Source organism: Dromiciops gliroides, chromosome 1, assembly GCF_019393635.1.
Source record: "Dromiciops gliroides isolate mDroGli1 chromosome 1, mDroGli1.pri, whole genome shotgun sequence".
In the NCBI taxonomy this organism is placed as follows: Eukaryota; Metazoa; Chordata; class Mammalia; order Microbiotheria; family Microbiotheriidae; genus Dromiciops; species Dromiciops gliroides.
Window position 1 is genome coordinate 275,600,947 of NC_057861.1, and position 19,558 is coordinate 275,620,504.

Here is a 19,558-nt window from a genome sequence, read left to right on the forward strand (position 1 = left end):
ATGATTTGCCCAGGGTCACACAGCTAGTAAGTGTCAAGTGTTTGAGGTCAGATTTGCACTCAGGTCCTCCTGAAAAGCCAGGGCCGGTGCTTTATCCACTGCCCCCTAATATTTTTTTTTTAAGAGAGAAGAAAAACAAATCACTGGTATTAAAAATGAAAAGGTGAATATACCACTAATGAAGATGAAATCAAAGAAATTATAAGGAGTTATTTTGCCTAATTATATGCCAATAAATTTAACAATTTAAATGAATTAGATTTACAAAAGTATAAGCTGCCTAGAATAATAGAAGAGCAAATAGAATATCTAAATAAACCGGTTTTAGAAAAATAAATTGAGGAACAGTTAGGTTGTGCACTGGAGTACCTGAGTTCAAATCTGGCCTCAATCACTTGACAGTTACTAGCTGTGTGACCCTGGGCAAGTCACTTAACCCTCATTGCCCCACCGGAAAAAAAAAAATTGAACAGGCCAAAAACGTGCTTCCTAAGAAAAAAGCATTGTGACAAGATGGTTTTACAAGTGAATTTTACCAAACATCTAAAGATTAACTAATTCCAATGTTAAATAAATTATTTGGAATAATGGGCAAAGGAGTTCTACAATTATGATATTGATAACTAAATAGGAACAGCAAAAACAAATAAAGTTACAGATCAATTGTATTAATGAATATGTATATAAGAATCCTCAATAAAATATAAGCTAGGGTGCTATAACAATTTATTACAAAGATTCTATATTATGGCTAAGTGGGATTTATACAAGGAATGCAGGAGTAGTTTATCATAAGGAAAACTATTAACATAATTGATTATATCAATAACAAAAGTAAAAAAGATCACATAATTATATCAATAGATGCAGACAAAAGCTTTTGTTAAAATATAGCACTCATTCCTATGAACAAACAACAACAACAACAACACTTGAAAACATGGGGATAAACAGATTTTTCCTAAAATTATAATGTATCCACCTAAAACCATCAGCAAGCATTATTTGTAATGTGAATAAGCTAGAAGCTTTTTCTTTTTTCTTTTTTTTTTTAAATGAGGCAATTGGGGTTAAGTGACTTGCCCAGGGCCACACAGCTAGTGTTAAGTGTCTGAGGCCAGATTTGAACTCAGGTACTCCTGACTTCAGGGCCAGTGCTCTATCCACTGCGCCACCTAGCTGCCCTGAAGCTTTTTCAATAAGATCAGGAGTCACCAATTGTCACCAGTATTATTCAATATTGTATTAGAAATGCTAGGAATAGCAATGAGAAGAAAAATAAATTGAAGAAATCAGAATGGGCAATGAGCTAATGAAACTATTTCTTTTTGCAGATGATATGATGATATATTTTTGAAAAAAAATCCTAAAGATTCAATTTAAAAATTAGTGGGGAAAATTAGTGGAAACAATTATTAAGTTTGGCAAAGTAACAGGATATAAAATAACCCACACAAATATTAGCATTTCTATAAAACAACAACAAAACCCTAAAAGAAGAGACAGTAAAAAAAATACCCTATTTAAAATAATTATAGACAATGCCAACTTCTTGGGAGTTTGCCTACCAAAACAAACCCAGGAAAATAATTATAAAACACTTTTGCTACAAATAAAATCAGTTTTTAACAATTGGAGAAATATTAATTGTTCATGGATAAGCAGAATCAATATAATAAAAATGACAATTTTACCTAACCTATCTATTCAATGCCATCTCAATTAAATTACCAAAAATTTATTTTACTGAACTAGAAAAAAAATAATAAAATTCATCTGGAAAAACAAAAAGTCAAGAATAGCAGAGGAATTTATTAAAAAATGTAAAGGAATGAGGTTTAGCAGTATCATATTATAAACCATATTATAAGGCAATAATTATCAAATTATCTGTTACTGGTTAAATTAGGAAGGTTGATCAGTGGAATAGAGTAGACATACAATACATAGTAGCAAATTATTATAGTAACTGTGTTTGAAATGTAAAGATTTAAGCTTTTGGCATAAAATTCAGTATTTGGTAAAAATGGTTGGGAAAGCTGAAAAGCAGTCTGGCAGAAATTAGGCATAGCCAATATCTTACACCAATTACCAAGATAAGGTCAAAATGGAAACATGATATAAAGGGAGATATCACAAAGAAATTAGAAGAACACAGAACATACTACCTATAAGACTTATGGATAAGAGAAAATTTACAAATAAATAAGAGATAGCATTATAAGGCATAAAATGAGTAGTTTTGATTTTATTAAATTAAAAGGGGATGGTACAAATAAAACCAATGTAGCCAAGATTAGAAAGAAAACAAAAAATTGGGAGAAAAATTTTATAAATGGTTTATAAGATAAATGTCTCATATGTTTTGAGAAAACCTACATTCCATAATTTTAAGTGATTAGATTTGATTGCTATTTAATATTCTACCTCTTGTCCAAAGGCATACAAATCTAAAAAAATGGCCATGTGGTCTCTTTGACTAACAATAGGGACAATGCACCTATTTTGTTGACTGCTTTCAGGATGTAGTCAATAAAACTGATTTTAATTTACCCAGAAACATGGTCTCTCAGAACTTTTTAATGAGCACAGTATCAAATATATAAAGAATCTTGTCAGACTTATAATAATATGAGTCATTCCCCAATTGATCAAAGATACAAACAGGTAGTTTTTCAAAACTGTCTATAGTCATATGAAAAAATGCCCTACATCACTATGGATTAGATAAATGCAAATTAAAACAACTTAAAGATATCTTATACTGATTGTAATGGTTAAAATAATAGAAAGGGAAAGTGACAAATGTTGGATGGATGTAGAAAAGTTGGGACACCAATTTACTCTCAGTAGAATTGTGAACTTATCAACCATTTTGGAGAGCAATTTGGAATTATTCCCAAAGTTATAAAACTATGTATACCCTTTGACTCAGCAATACCAATATTAGGTTTGTTTTCCAAGGTGATTAGAGAAAAAGGAATGTATATATTCTGAAATATTTATAGCAGCAAAGAATTGGAAATTGCAGGGATGTCCATCAATTGGTAAATGGCTAAACAAGTTGTCATATATGATTGTGATGTAATACTACAATACTATCTTAAATGGTGAGCTGTTTATTTTAGGGAAAACATGAAAAAATACATGAAATAATGGAGATGGAAATGAGCAGAATTGAAAGTTGTACACAGTAACAACAATTTTGTTCTAAGTACAATTTTGAACAATTAAGTCATTTTGAGAATCATAAACACTCAAATCAGTTACAAAGGACCCATGAAGGAATATGTCATCCACAATCGGAAAAGGACTGACAAATAGAAGTATATATAGTAAGGTTTTACATATATGCACACATTGTGTCTAGTGGTAGCCTTCTCTAAAGTGAATTGGGGAGGGTAGCAAAAAAATAAAAAGTGCACAGCAGAGAACAAAAGAAAAATTAGAAGGAAGCAAAGAAAAGCAGGGTAGCTTTGAAAATTATGTATAGTATTTATTACATAGGTTTTTCAAAGAAAGTAAACAGTGTGAAATGGAAATTGATGGTTTTATATTTAATCCTCCTTGTGTGCACAGAAATGTTCTCTTTTTTGTCTTTTTGTATTGAAATTCAAAAGGAATAATATTTTTAAAGAATGCTGAAAGGAGGGAAAGGTACAAGTTATCATGAGAGAAATTTGCCAATGATCTCTTAATTGTCAGTTAATGGCCTTTTCTCATTCCTCACTCTTTTTCATCTCTCTACAGCCTTTGGCACTGTTGTTTACCCCTTTCTCCTTGAAACACTCTCATCTCCAGGTTTTTAGAACACTATTTTCTCCTCATTCTCCTCCTCAAACCATTTCTTCTTATTCTCTTTTGTTGGATCCACATCCAGGTCATGTCCCTTCACCATAGGTATTCTCCCGTTTTCTGTTCTGTACCCTTTTCTTCCTCTAAACTACTTCACTTGATATTCTCATTAGGTCCAATGGATTTAATTACCACCCATACATTGATAATTCTCAGATCTACCTATCCTACCCTAATCTTTCAGCTGACCTTCAATCTCAAATCTCCAACTGTCTTTTACACATCTCCAACTAGATGTCTAGGAGACATCTTAAAATAAATACATCCAGGGGCAGCTAGATGGCACAGTAGATAGAGCACTGGCCCTGGAATCAGGAGGACCTGAGTTCAAATCTAGCCTCAGACACTTAACACTTACTAGCTTTGTGACCCTGGGCAAGTCACTTAACCCCAATTGCCTCACCACACACACACATACACACACACAAAAATCATTATGTCCAAAGTGAAACTTATTATTTCCCCCCAATGCTCCTTCCCCTCTACTTTCCTTTTTGCTATGAAGAACAACATTCTCCTCAGGTCAATAGCCTAGGTGTCATATTTGCCTCCTCACTCTCTCACTATCCTTACCCAGTTGATTTCATTTTGGCAACATCTCTTAAATATGCCGCACTTTATTCTCTGATTTCCTTGACTGCCTTCTATGCTTAACTAAAATGCCATCTTCTGCAAGAAGCATTTCTCAGCCCCTCTTTATTGTAATGCCTCTTTATCTTTTAATTATTCCCTATTTTCCCTACATGTCACTTATTGTGTTTGTCTCCCTATTAGATTGTGAGCATATTGAGGGAATCTTTTGTCTCTTTTAATATATCTAGGGCTTAATATAGTGCCTGGCACATAATAAATGTTTATTGTCTGAATATCTAATCATGTCACACCTGTCTTTTACGTGTACATGTCCTTTTTGAGGTCCTTCTGAACTCTCTTCCTCTTTGTAGAGAGGAGTCAGTCTTTCCTATTCTGGGTAAAAAAATTATCCTAGGATGTCTATTTCATATTGGAGAAATATGGTGATATAACTATGCTTCAATTAACAATAATATCAATGCTACTAATAATAATGACAATACCAACTAAGTGACAGAAACTATAAAAGTGCTTTACAAATATTATTTCATTTGTTCTTCAGAATAGCCCTCAGAAGCAACTGCTGTTATTATCATTCCAATTTTACAGATGTGCTAACTGAAGCAAACAGGTTAAGCGACTTACCCAGGGTCATATAGCTAGTTAGTATCTGAGGATGCATCTGACCTCAAGTCTTCCTGACTCTAGGACCAGTGTTACATCCACCATGCCACCTAGGGTGCCTCAATCAAGGTTCTCCAGGTGAAATTGAGTAGGAAAACTTAGTTATTTTCTTCTAAAGGTCAGACATTTTGTTATAATATTTTGGTTAAATAAATTCAACACATAATACACTTGGATTAAATAGGTGTTTAGTTAACAGTGTAATAGTTAATACAATTTAATTTAATTCATCTCATATATATGTATATTTATATGTATATATGTATGTATGTATGTATGTATATATATATATATATATATATATATATATATATATATATATATATATATATATATATTTAGTTAGTTAGTTATTTTTTGTGAGGCAATAGGGGTTAAGTGACTTGCCCAGAGTCACACAGCTAGTAAGTGTCAAGTGTCTGAGGCCAGATTTGAACTTAGGTCTTCTTGAATCCAGGGCCAGTGCACTATCCACTGTGCCACCTAGCTGCCCCTAAATCATCTCATATTTAAAGAGGGGATGACAGCTTTATTATCTTAATTGTCCTGAATTGTTTGCTTTTAAGCTTAAAGAAAAAGTATTTTTAAGCATAATGTCATAGTTTTCTTTTTTTAAAAAAAAATTATTTTAGTCCTTAATCAAGTTCTCTGCACTTGGGAAGATCTTACTTGCCATTTTGTATAGATAATAGGTCATTTGCTAAATGACTAACATTTCTATATGAGTCAATCTGTGTAGAATACTTATCTTTCCAGAAGAAAAATGAGATATAGAGATGAACTAGGAGCAAATGTGGTTCAAGAACTCTTGAAAAATTTCAAAGTTAGGTTTACAAATTAATGCTATAGAATGCCTTTTTTATGTTTTTTTTTCTTTTTCTTTTTCTTGTGGGGCAATGACAGTTAAGTGCCTTGCCCAGGGTCATACAGCTAGTATGTGTCCAGATTTGAACTCGGGTCCTCCTGAATCTAGGGCCAGTGTTTTATCCACTGTTCCACCTAGCTGCACCCATTAGAATACCTTTTTCTAAAGATAAGACTGCCTGATACAAAGTGAAGTAGGGAATTGTGGGATAAAAAGTAGGACAAACATGTTTAATGAAATAGAGTGCTTTCTAATTCACATGATCATACCTCATTATGTATGATTTCCCTGAGTAATGAGAATGCAAGTATCATGAGGTGATTAAATTTGTTCTCATCTCTGATTCAATAAATTCATAATTATTTTTAATAGAAATATCAATTATATTAAATGATATATGGACTTCCAAAAAAAAGATTTCTTGAATTTATCCACTTTTGTGCATTCCTACTGCACCACCTCTTAACCACGGAGTCATAACTAGTCATCTTAGTAAGCTTCAAAAAATGAACTCTGGGAAAACTATATGAAATGTTCCTTCAAGTTAGATTTTACCAAGCAAATTCATTTGAAGACAGAGGTCAAGAACACCTCTTACCCCTAACAAAACACTTTAGTGGTCTGGGAGTTTGGGAAAATGTGAGGCTGTCGTTTGGGAGTCCATAGGAAGTGGGTATGGATCAGGGCAGTGCTGATGAAGAGCTTGCCTAAGGTTTTTCTGTGGAAAACAAAAAAGGAAGCATGATCCATAGCTTTCCATTTTAATTAATTATTGTTGCTAAATAAGTGCTAAACTCATTTGTGTCTATGCCACTGAATTAATATTATTAGCAATATCTAATTTGTGGTACCCTGGGGGGCAAAACCTGTATCATTTCCCCCTAGTTCTGATTCTGTTTAACAGTTCTCACTTATCTTTCTTCCTACAAAAACAACTTTCATTTCACTAAAAAAAAATCTTAAATATAAAGTTAAGATAGTTTAAAGTACTTACATTAGAGGAAAGTGGTAGAAGATTGTGACTATACCTAGAAACAAAATTAAAATAACAAGGAAGGGCAATGGAAGAGAAAATAAGCCTGAAAATAAGCTTAATATGGGAACCAGTTTAGCCAGATTCCCTCAACATTTATGGATGGAACTGAAAGAAAGGCACTGGATTGGATTTGCCAGAATTTCAATAGTTATGTATTCTTATCATGAATGACCATAAAACCACCAAATTTGGACTCCAACATATGGGAATGCCATTAGGATGCAAAGGGTAATGAGGACACACAGCTACTCAAAAACATATTATCTTATAAAATATATTGTGCCAAAGATATTATGTCAAATAATTATCAGTTTCATTTAAGATATATTAAGACATATTTCCAATATTGGTTTTTACAAAAATCCTTAGTTATTGAACCCAGTCTCTGAGATCATAGACTTTCTTACCCTGGGCATTATTATTGAGTCAAGATGAAGAACAATGGTCTGAAGTCAAGAAAAAAATCAAGCAAAAAACATTAAGGTCTACTGTGTACTAGGCACTGGCTTAAGCACTAGAGATACAAAGTGGTTGTGGGGCTCTAGGCTGGGTTCTGAAGAATGAGCAACTACAGAAGTAAATAGCAATAGGAACTCTGACCATAGTGTGGAATGGGGACTCAGAATCTCCTGTCTAATTTGAAGCTTTTAGTAGAAAAATGAGGGCATTAAAGCTAATCCAAAAGGGATCCTACAGTTTCATTACTCAGAACATGTTGAATTTTCTAGCAGGCTGACAGTGGATGAGTCCAGCAACAGTGTACTGGACTAGGGCCAAGCCCACAGTTATGTATCTGAAACCTAAACCCAAGTCAAGAACTTATAGAACTCTGGGCAGGAGGGCAGCACTCTGATTGTACCCTGGATCAGACCACTCTGGAAGCTCTGAACACTTGCAGGTCCCCATCCTAAGCTATCCCTGAGATCCTGAAAAAGTACAACATTCAAATCCTTTTAAAAGTAGCAGCAGCATTCATAAAAACTTAAAACACAAATAAATATGGCCTAGCTGCTCCCTTTTAAAAGTGTGCAGAGCTTTGTCCTAAACAAAGTCCAAAGTCAGGAAGTAGTCTAGAAAAGTCCTCAAACAAAAATTAATCCAATGATAAACAGCTATAATGATAATAGGGATGCTCAAGGCACAAAGACAGAAGGAGAGAACGAAACCAAAATATTTATAAGCAAAAACAGCTCTTGCATAATTTCAGCTAGAATTCCTAGAAGAGATTAAGCAAGAGTATTTTTGGTTTAATAACTAAAAATTATTTTAATAAATGAAATGAGAGTACTTGAGGAAAGAACTGGAAAATAAATTAGAGTCCTAGGGGGGAAAGTTGAAAAAGAGTTGAGAGTTTTGGAAGAATCAGGGAATAAATGAACAACTTGGAAGTAGAGGTACAATACCTTACCCAAGCAATAGAATCCTTGAACATTAAACAGACTAAATAAAAATGAACAATTGCATTAGACAACAAGAAATATTAAGACACAAGTCTGGAAAAAATAAGAAAGTATAGGGTATCTCCTAGCAAAAACAACTGTCCTGAAAACAGATCAAGGAAAGATAATTTAAGAATCACTGTACTACCTGAAAGGCATGTTGTTGCTGATTGTCCTTTGTTCTCAAAGAGGACTGTGATATAGGGGAGATGTCATGACTTGCACTGAATTAGATTTAAGTGAGGGAGGGCTATGCAAAGTCTCCTACAAAGCCATCTGGGTCCAGTGGCAAGATACATATCAGGATGACTCAAGATGCCCCTGGATGTTTTAAGACAATCGGGGTTAAGTGATTTGCCTAGCATCACATGTCTAGTAAGTGTCTGAGGTGAGATTTGAACTCAGGCCCTCTCGACTCCAGGGCCAGCACTCTATCCTCTGTGCCACCTAGCTGCCCCTCCTGAAAGCCATGCCCCCCTGCCAATCTATATTTCAAAATTCAACAAATTATAAAAGAAAACTTCTCTAATCTCTTAGAACTCGAGGGAAAAATAAACAGAAAGAACCTACTTGTCCCCCTCCTGAAAAAAAAAACACCAAAATAAAAATGCCTAGAAACATTATTGACAAAAATAAGAGCTTCCAGGTCAAAGATAAAGTACTTCAAGAAATCAGAAGAAATAATTCAAATATTCAGAAGCTACATTTAGTTCCATACAAGATTTAACAGCCACCACCTCAAATGAGCAGAGAACATAGAATACAATATTTCAGAAGATCAAAAAATATAAGCTTACAGCCAAGAATAATGTATTCAGAAAAAGTGATTATTCTCTTGAAGGGGGAAAATGGAACATTAATAAATTAGAGGGCTCTTGATCATTACTGATAAAAAGGTCAAAGTGTGTAGAAAATTTGAAATGCAAGCATAGGAGTCAAGAAAAATAAAAATAAGTAAATATGAAAGAACAATCATAAGGGAAAAATAAAATGCATTTTTTATTTTCTAATATGTATATGTAGACATATGTGTATATATGTACATGTACATATAAAATCTTATAAGATCAAAGGAAAAGGACATGCTAAGAGACAAAAGAAATTATCTCACAAAATTTGGATGCCCAAGCAGAATACTAAACAAATAAGAAGCAAGTGGCAAGCAAGGACCTTACCTTATATTTGAACCTCACCTTCATATGAACTGGTCAAAAGAAGGAAGACTATGCATTTTAGTAAAGAAATACATTTCCCTAATAGGGAAAAAAAGGAAAAAGAAAGAAGGGAGAAATGGGAATTGTATAAGTCCTAAGCAAAACCAACTCTAATCATTAAAGTGTGTTATGAGGGAGTTAAAAAAAAAAAAGAAAGATAATGAATCTATGACTGAAAGAAAAGAGGGGCAGGGAAGAGAAAGCAGATATATTGAGCCAGATGTACTAGTGCTTAGCATACTACTTTCTTGCCACTCTTGGTCTTTGGAAGGAGGAGACAAGAAGCTGAATAATAAAAACACAAGGAAGAGACAAGTAGTTGAATAATAAAAAGACAAGACAGAATTTCAGAAGACTCATGATAAAACCTTCCTCCTGACTGAGTAGTGATAGACACAAAATGCAAAATGATACATATATTTGTGGATAAGGACAATGTAAAAATTTGTGTTGTGTGATTTTGTATATTGGTTTAAAAGGTTTTGTTTTTCTTCCCTTTTATACTGGGGGACATGGGAGGGAGAAAGAGTGGATTTTCATTAACTGAAAAAATAAAATTAGTTTAAAAACAAGATGTAAGTTCAACGTAGCTGAAATCTGGTGGGTAATAAATAGTTAACTGGGAAAAATCTTTGAAATAAATTTCTCTGATAAAAAGCTCTAAGATATTTAAGGACCCAATTCAAATCTATAAGAATAAGAGCTATTTTTTCCAATCAATAAATTATCAAATATTATGAACAAGAAGTTTTCAGAAGAACATGTCTAAAATGTCAATATCCATATGAAAAAAAAATTATCTGAATCACTAACAATTTAGGAGATGCGTATTTAAATAACTCTGAGGCTCTACCTCACACCCCTCAGAAATTGATCAAAAAGTAAAATCACAAATGTTGGAGGGGCTACCAGGAAATAGGTACATTTTTAGAATTATAAATTGATACAACCATTTTGGAAAGCAATTTGGAATTATGCTCCAAATGTTACTCAATTCTATCTCAAAATTCTATCTTAGATCCCTCTCTGTGTTCTCTCTCTCTCTCTCTCTCTCTCTCTCTCTCTCTCTCTCTCTCTCTCTCTCTCTCTCTCTCTCTCTTTATATACAAACTATATTATATGCTATATTATATATACTCTATATTATATACATACATACATATACACATATATGTGTGTATAGATAGATACAATACCATTATTAAGACTATACATCAAAAAGTCCAAAGAAAGAGAGAAAGAACCCTATGTACAAAATATTTATACCAACTCCTCATAGTCAAAGTATTGGAAACTAAGGGGCTACCTATTAAATGGGAAATGGATGAACAAATTATATGACATAATGGAATATCATTAAACCATAAGAAATAATGAAAGGGATCATTTCAGAAAAACCTAAGAAAACTTATAGGAACTGATGCAGAGTTCCATGAGCAGAACCAAGAGAAAAAAATTATAGAATAGCATCAACGTTGAAAAGACAAATAACTTTGAAAGATTTAAGAACTCTGATCAATGCAATGATCAATTATGATTCCAGAAGACCCACAACCTGACCGACAGGTAATTTAACCTGTAAAATTCATATAAGAGCTGACTTCCCATTCTCCCACCCTACTCTTCACTCCTCATTGAGAAAATAAGAAAAATAAAACCCATTACATATAAGTATAGTCAATCAAAACAATTTCCATATCTGCCATACCCCCCCCCCAAAAAAAAAACCCAGAACCCTCTCATTCTGCTTTCTGAATCCTTTGCTTTGCTATAAGGAGGTAGGTAGCATGTTTCATGATTAGTCCTCTGGAATCCTAGTTGGTCATCACACTGATTAAGAGTCCAGCATAGTAGTATTCTATCACATTTATGTTCTGTAACTTGTTTTTAAATTCCTCAATTTATGGGAACCCCCACAAATTTGCATTCTTTGCCATATCGATAAGAGCTACAAATATTTTTGTACATCTTCAGAATTTGTTTTGTTTAGGACAAATCTTTACCTTAAACAACCCTCCCCCAAATATCCATGTCCCCTTCTCACCATTCCCTTCCATGTCACTGTTGAGTGAAATTATTTCAGTACCCAACTGTATGTGCATTCTTCCTTCTTTTGGGCAGTTCAGATGAGAGTGAGGTTCAAATAACAGCCACTCCCCTTATCCTCTTCTTGCTCAGATATTTGTCTTCCTGGGTACCCTCATTATGAGATGTAATTTTCCCCAACCTTCCTTTTTCTTTCCCCTTCAGTGGCTCTTTCCATCTTTCCATTCTTTCATTAAGATCATCAATATTTCTGTGAATTCCTTACTGAGATAATTCTTATGATTTTGAAGTATTATCTTCCCATGTAGGAATGTAAACAGTTTGATCTTTTAAAATCCCTCATGAAGTCTTTTTCCTGTTTACCTTTTTATGCTTCTCCAGGGTCTTGTATTTGAAAGTCAAATTTTCTATTCAGGTCTTTTCATAACAAATGCCTGAAAAACCTTTTTCTCATTGAAATCTCATTTTTGCCTCTGAAAGATTATACCCAGTTTTGCTGGGTATGTGATTTTTGGCTGTAATCCCAGTTCCTTTGCCCTCTGGAATATTATATTCTATGCCCTTCGGTCCTTTAATGTAGAGGCCTTGTCTAACACAACTCCTTCTATGTATCCTTATGTTGGAAAGTATCAGAGAACATATATATCAGTTCCCTTTATTTATTTATTTGAATATAAACAATTTGTTCTTATTTTTTTCTTTATCATTGTTCATTTGTGTTTGCCTTTTTATGTTGCTCTTTACTCCTGAGTTTGAACTTCAAAGTTTCTCCACACCTCTGGTCTTTTCATTAGGAATACGTGGAAGTGCTCTAGTTTCTTAAAGGTCTACTTTCTCCACTGTAACATTATGCTCAATTTTGCTGGGTAAGTTATTTTTGGCCATAAGACTACACACACACACACACGTGTGTGTGTGTGTGTGTATATATATATATATATATATATATATATATATATATATATATAGCCATCTAGAATATCAAAGTTCCAAGTTATCTACTTTATAGTCATTGCTATTAAATTGTATATGAGCCTGACGATGGCTCTTTGATACTTGAATTCTTTCTTTCTAGCTGCTTGCAGTATTTTTTTTAACCTAGAAACCTCTGGATTTTGGTATGTTTTCCAGGGCATTTTCATTTTGGGGGTTTCTTTCAGGAGGGGACTGGTGGATTTTTCCTCTTTCCATTTTTCACTTTAGGTGTAAGATATATACTGTGTGTATTTTTTAATTGAAATAGGATGTCTAAGCTCTTTTACTTTTTTGGTGATGGCATTTATTTGGTCCAATGTTTCCTAAATTGTTTCTCTTCAATATGTTTTCTTTCTTTCTTTCTTTCTTTTTCTTTTTTTTTCTTTGTGGGGCAATGAGGGTTAAATGACTTGCCCAGGGTCACACAGCTAGTAAGTGTCAAGTGTCTGAGGCCAGATTTGAACTCAGGTCCTCCTGAATCCAGGGCCAGTGCTTTACCCACTGCACCACCTAGCTACCCCCTCAATCTGTTTTCAAAGTCATTGTCTTCTATTTTCCAGCCTTTTTACTTTGTTTTAATATTTTTCCTTGCCTTATAAAATCATTGACTTCTATTTAGTCCATTGAAATTTTCAGTAAGTTTGTTGCTTGGGCAAGATTTTATATCTTTTGCCAAACTATGAATTTCTTTTTCAATTAATTCTTCCATAGTTTGATTTCTTTATCATTTTCCTCTCATTTCATTTGTAAAATATCTTAAAACTCTTCTTAAAATATTCTTGCATCATCAATTTCCAGAAATTCTATTTGAGTTTGTGTCCAAGCTGTGTTTTTCACTGAGGCAATGCTTGCAGATGTTTTCAAATCATTCTCTTTTGAGTTTTTATCTTGGTTTCCCTGCCACCACAATATTTCATGATAATTGGGTTCTTGTTTTTTTGTTTGCCTTCCAAAATAGTTCCTGACTTCAGACTTAATGTTAGAATTGGACACTGTAGCACCTCTGGAGAGGTCTCATCTGGTCCTGTTGCTGCTTTTATTGGGGTATTGAGTGTTATGTTTTTCCAGGATCGCAGGGACAGGCTGAGGACCTGTAAGCTTTCAGCAGTCTTATCTAGATATGATCCAGGGCAAAACCTGGTTGTTGTCCTCCTTGTATAAGTTCTGAAAATTCCTGACCTGGCTTTGGGTCTATACAAGGGTAGACTGCTATTGGACTCAGCCCCTATAGGATACCTGTAAAGCTCTATTGGTCAGTGGAAGAATTCTAGGTTCCCCTTTGGTCTGAAATTCCTGCCCTGGTTATTCCTCAGCAGGCTAGGCTAGATATTGGAAGTGAGACTTTGCTTTGCATGGGAAGTCTAAACCACACTACTACTACTGTTGCTTTTCTCTTATGGACTTCCTCATTTGTCTGTACACTACCCAGGGCTTCCACACCCAGGAATGTCCCTGCCATATACAAGTCCCCTCACTGCCCTGGATTGTGACTTGGGACTGGACAATGGGAGACAAAGCTATCACTTGGAACCTGTCCCCATCACACTGTCCAGTTGTTGGTCTAAGACCTTATGCCCCCTTACCTCTCTGTAGGCATTGGAGTACTCCATGTACAACATGCTCCTAGTTGTAATCTGTCTCCAGTACTCGTAGACCTCCCTCTCTGTCTCCCTAAGCCAAGCTGGACTGGACAAAGGCCTTTTTTCTGGATTTCTTACACAGTATTTAGTCTGGCATAATTTCAAAATCAGTTAGGAGGAGTTTGTATGGAAGAGCTCATTACATTGCTTCCTACAATTCTACCATCTTGGCTCATGATAACATCTATGATATAATTTATTTCTCCTATAATCCTGTGCAATTTATTTTGTATATTTAAAAATATTATTATGAGAAGGGGTATAACAGCTCCACCAGATGTACAAACACATCTGTCACTCAAAAAAGGTTAAGATTTTGTGATTCTTATGTTTCCCTGACTTTTTCCCTGTTTTTCCTAGATTTCTAAAGCTTTAAGAATACTAATTGTAATGTATTCATTTTAGTGCAATAATGGGCTGGGGGGGGAGGATTTGTGAGAAGTCATTGTCTTTCTCAAGGGACTAGGGAAAGAAAGAAACTCTTGTGGGAAGCAGCTAGTGGTGGCAGTTGAAAGAGGAACAAGAAGAATAATCTAGAGGAAATAAAAGAAAAGTTAAGACCTAGGATGTAGTCCACATTTGAGAATTATCTCCAAAGAATGTACTAGAGTAAAAGGACCCAACTTACCATAGTTCTTCAGCTGCCCTACCATCCCTCCTCCCTATGTTTCAGCCCTCTCTCCCTATGTTCTCCAAAGCCTCATGGAAACATGGAAACAACTACTTGCTCAAGGTTGCAGGAAACGAATAGCCATGACCCTAGTCCTTATAACTCTTTTCATATAGAAAACAGAGTTTAAAATAATTTTTAAAGTAAGTATAAGTCATTATGAAATGATTCGGTGACTACCAGTAGTTACAAAGATCTATCAATGATTGATTTTTTAAAAAAATAACTGTTAATGATACCAAACTTTCCTTTATGTTTAAGCCAGAAAATCTTGACTTGCTAAATTCAATTATCTAAGCATTTGTTCTCATTTGAAAATATGAAACATGGGAGCAACTTATAAGGCAATTGAAAATGAGACAAAAGAATGTATTTCAAAAATCATTTGAAAATGGTCTGTTTTTCTCCAAGAATACAACTAGTCATATCCCTAATATATAATTACTGTCAAGTTTTTCATTTTTTGACAATCTAAGACTTCATTGTTTCTCTTTTTTTCCCCTTTCTGCTCCAGGATCAATGTTTTAGAGCAATAGGAAAATAAACATTACCAAAAGAAAGTCATTTATTTGTAAATCATTAAAACACATACACACACACACACACACACACACACACACACATCCCAGCAACAACAGCAGCACTTATGGACAGATTCCACTGATGAATGTGAACCTGACAGTGAGCTCACCAGATAGCTGGGCGACCATTGGTAGCAAACATTGCTTTTTCTCATGGCTCTTTTTGATGCCTGGATCAGACTCTCTCTTGGACCAGAGACTATAACACCTCTTCTGGAATTGGTTCCAATTGATGATGAGCTACATCTGGCCTGTGAAATGAAAACAGCAAAACCTTTGATTGAGTCCAAGTAAAGTGGATCTATATCATCTGCTCAGTCAACTTTTGCCAAGATGAATGATACTGTTGTCAGTTGTTCTCTAATCTCAGAGGTGGATTTCCCCCTTTTTAAATAAATTGTTTCCGTGTATACAAGCGATGTAAAAATTCCACTCCTGTGTGTGAGACTGGGTTTTGGCACTTTTGCATATTTGGAAACAAAAACCTTAAAATAATCCTGTTTGAGCCTTTTAAAAAATTTTTCTTAGCTCTTTGCCATTTAAACCTTTATCAAATCACTTGAGTGGCTATGCTGTAATGTACCAGTAGAAATATTTGGAGAATTTAGAGAGGTAGCATGAGGAGAGAAAAAGAGTACTGGACTTGGAGCTAGAAGATATGAGGTTGAGCCCTGGCCCATTTAGCCATAAACCTTATATAAGCCACAACTTCTCTTAGACTCTGTTTCCTCATCTGCAAAAGGATGACAAAACTATTGCATCACCATCATCACAGGCTATTGTAGGCAGTAAAGAAGACAATATGAGCAAACTCCCCTATGAAAGAAAGCTATACTTAGAAAACCCCTTAAACTCATATGGCTTAAAGATGTAATACCATTGAGGTCATCTAGTTCAACCCATGCATTTTATAAATGAGAAAACCAAGATCTGCCATGTTTCCTTCCTATAAGTAATCTAGAATCAGGAATTCTTTGTCTGTGAACTTGGTTTTTTTAAAAAAATACTATTCTGATAACTATATTTCAATGTTATTAGTTTCCTTTGTAATTCATATATTTTATTATATGCATTTAATAACATTATTCTGAAAAGGGATCCATAGCTTTGCCAAACTTCCAATAGAGATCATGACATAAGAAGGCTAAGAATCTCTGGTCTAGATATTTGAAGAAGTATACATCCCACCTCCTTTTACCATACCCAACACAAAAAAGGTACAGAAAATAAGAATCCCTCATTTTTCATGAGTATTTACTCCCTAGCCTTTGCATTATTGAAGAGAAGTCATAGAGTGGGGAAATAGGACAAGATACAAATTCTGAGTATGTTCCTTTTCCTTTCACAGACTTTAAGATCCTTCATATGGATCATGAAGATGTGATGTCTGGGAGAATGAGTGGAAGAAAGATATATAGTCCAATGTGTTCATTTGATTCTCCATAGTCTTAGTAGTAGTATCTGTTTTAAGGTAAAGAAACTATTTTATCAACTTTCAAGCAGCAATCAAATCCATATCCACAGATATACTACTGTCTAAATGTAGATATAACCTATGATTTGAGATGATGTAATTTAGATACGTCCAGTATTAATTTTTAAAATTGAAATATATAATCAGATTTTCTAAAACGAACATAACAAATCCAATATTTCCCATAGGAAATTTAGGCTTGCCTGAGAACATCTTAAAATTTGTATTTATTATATATTTTTATAATTATAGATTACATTTGCATAATCCAAAGAAGATTTACACAGTACCTTTTATATAGCATACCCTGTGATCCTCTCAACAACCATGAGGAATAAGTACTCCTAAATACTCAGGTATATGTGTATTTTCATGAATACAAAAAATATAATTTATGGTTGCCCATCCTCAGTGACTGTTCAAAGTCCTTGTTCAAAATCAGAGTTTTTGTGTCATAGAATCTTTGGGCCATCTGTTGAAGTCTCTGGACTAACCTCTTCTCAGAATAATTTTTCTACATGGATAAAGTAAAATACATAGGGTTACAAACAGAGCCAATTGTATTGAAAGAAAGATGTACTTTGTCTTCTTCAAAGTCATCCCTTGAAATCCTTTTTGGGCCAGGCAATGAGGGTTAAGTGACTTGCTCAGGGTCACACAGCTAGTAAGTGTTGTGTCTGAGGTCAGATTTGAACTCAGGTCCTCCTGAATCCAGGGCTGGTGATTTATCCACTGTGCCACCTAGCTGCCCCCAGGATCCCTTGAAATCTATGCCTGAGATCATGAGAGGTCTATGGACCCCAGGTTAAAAAATCCCTACTCTAGGTACCACAGAAAATATTATGCTTATTTTTATAGATGTAGCAACTGAGGTTTAGAAACATTCCACAGACATACACCTAATGTGTCAGAAAGAAGTTTCCAAGCACTAAAATTTCACCTGAATCTAAATCCCGTATGCTTTTTACAACTACACAGTACTCCTCATTATATTAATTTTCTCCCAATATTAATTGCTGTTGTCATTTTATGTATGTTATGTCTGTGTAAGATTATGGATATTTAGAACTAATCACTTAACAGAGGTGGGAAAGAAAAAGGATGAAAGAAACATATGTCTGGAAGAACATATAATTAAATAAATATAATAAAGAAAGGAATCAATAATATGAAGTATACCCCCAAACTATGGAAAGAGTAAGCAAACAGTGGCACAGGAGGCACTCTAGGCCTGTGAGCCTAGAGTAATATTTAAGTAGTTGAAATAAAGCTAAAGATAAGAACACAATATTAACTTAAAATAAGGGGACAAAATTAAAATTGTTAACAAAAAAGAACAAAATGGAGGAAAATACAAGTCTATCTCATAAATTTAAATGTAAACAGACTGAACAATAAAATAAAATGAGAGAGAGAATGCATAAGAAAGCAAATCCCATAGCCTGCAGTATACAGGAAACATCTAAAAAAGGAAACACACACAGAGAATTTAAATGGAAGGCTGGAAATTATCAAGTATGAGGGGATGAAAAAAAAAATAAAACAGGAGCTATCATAAAAAAAATTCAAAATGTCAACAGTGATAGACGAGGAAATTATATGATCTTAAAAGAACTGTAGATAATGAGTCAATTTTTAACCCATATGCATTAAATGACATAGCATCTAAATTCCTAAAGAAAAATTACAAAAAGATATAGATGATAATAAAATAATAATAATAGGACACTCTAATGTTTCTCAGAGATGGACAAATCTTACAGAAAGATACCTTTACAAAAATGGACCATATACTAGGTCCCAGAGAAATTGCAAATATATATGAAAAGCAGAAAGATGAAGCATATTTTTATAGACCATTATTCAAAGAAAATATTAATTAATGCAGAGAGCACAAGCAAAATAAACAGACCAAATTAGAAATTTAATAACAACATCTCAAATAATGAGTGGGTCAAAAAACAAATCATGATTGATTTTGGGGGCGGAGCCAAGATGGTGGAGAGGAAGCAGCAAGCTGCCTGAACTCTCCTTCTGTTCCCTCAAAACAAACATTAAATCAAGCCTCTGGACAGATTCTGAAACTACAGAACCTGCAAAGAGACAGAGAGACACAGTCCTCCAACCAGAGATAATTTAGAAGACTTCAGGAAAAGGTCGGTCTGACTCGGGCAAAAGGGAGGCCCAGCGCAGGGCAGCAACCCAGCGCCGAGGGGGTCGGGGCAAGTCAGCAGGAGCTGCAGGCCACAGCCAAACAACTGAGGACCCTGGAACCTGGTTCAAAAATCTGGTGGCCAAGAAGGACAGTGGAAAAACCTACCTGCACCGGCCGAGAGGGCCACGAACGGGTCAGGCGGGATCAGACGCCGGGGGTCCGGCGCCTGGCTGGCAGAGCACAATCAGACAGGAAGTGCAGGGCGGGGGATCTCCACACACCATAAAGGCCTCAGAGTAAAAACGCAGTCACACAGCACCTATACCCCTGCAAAAGAAGCCCAAAACAGGG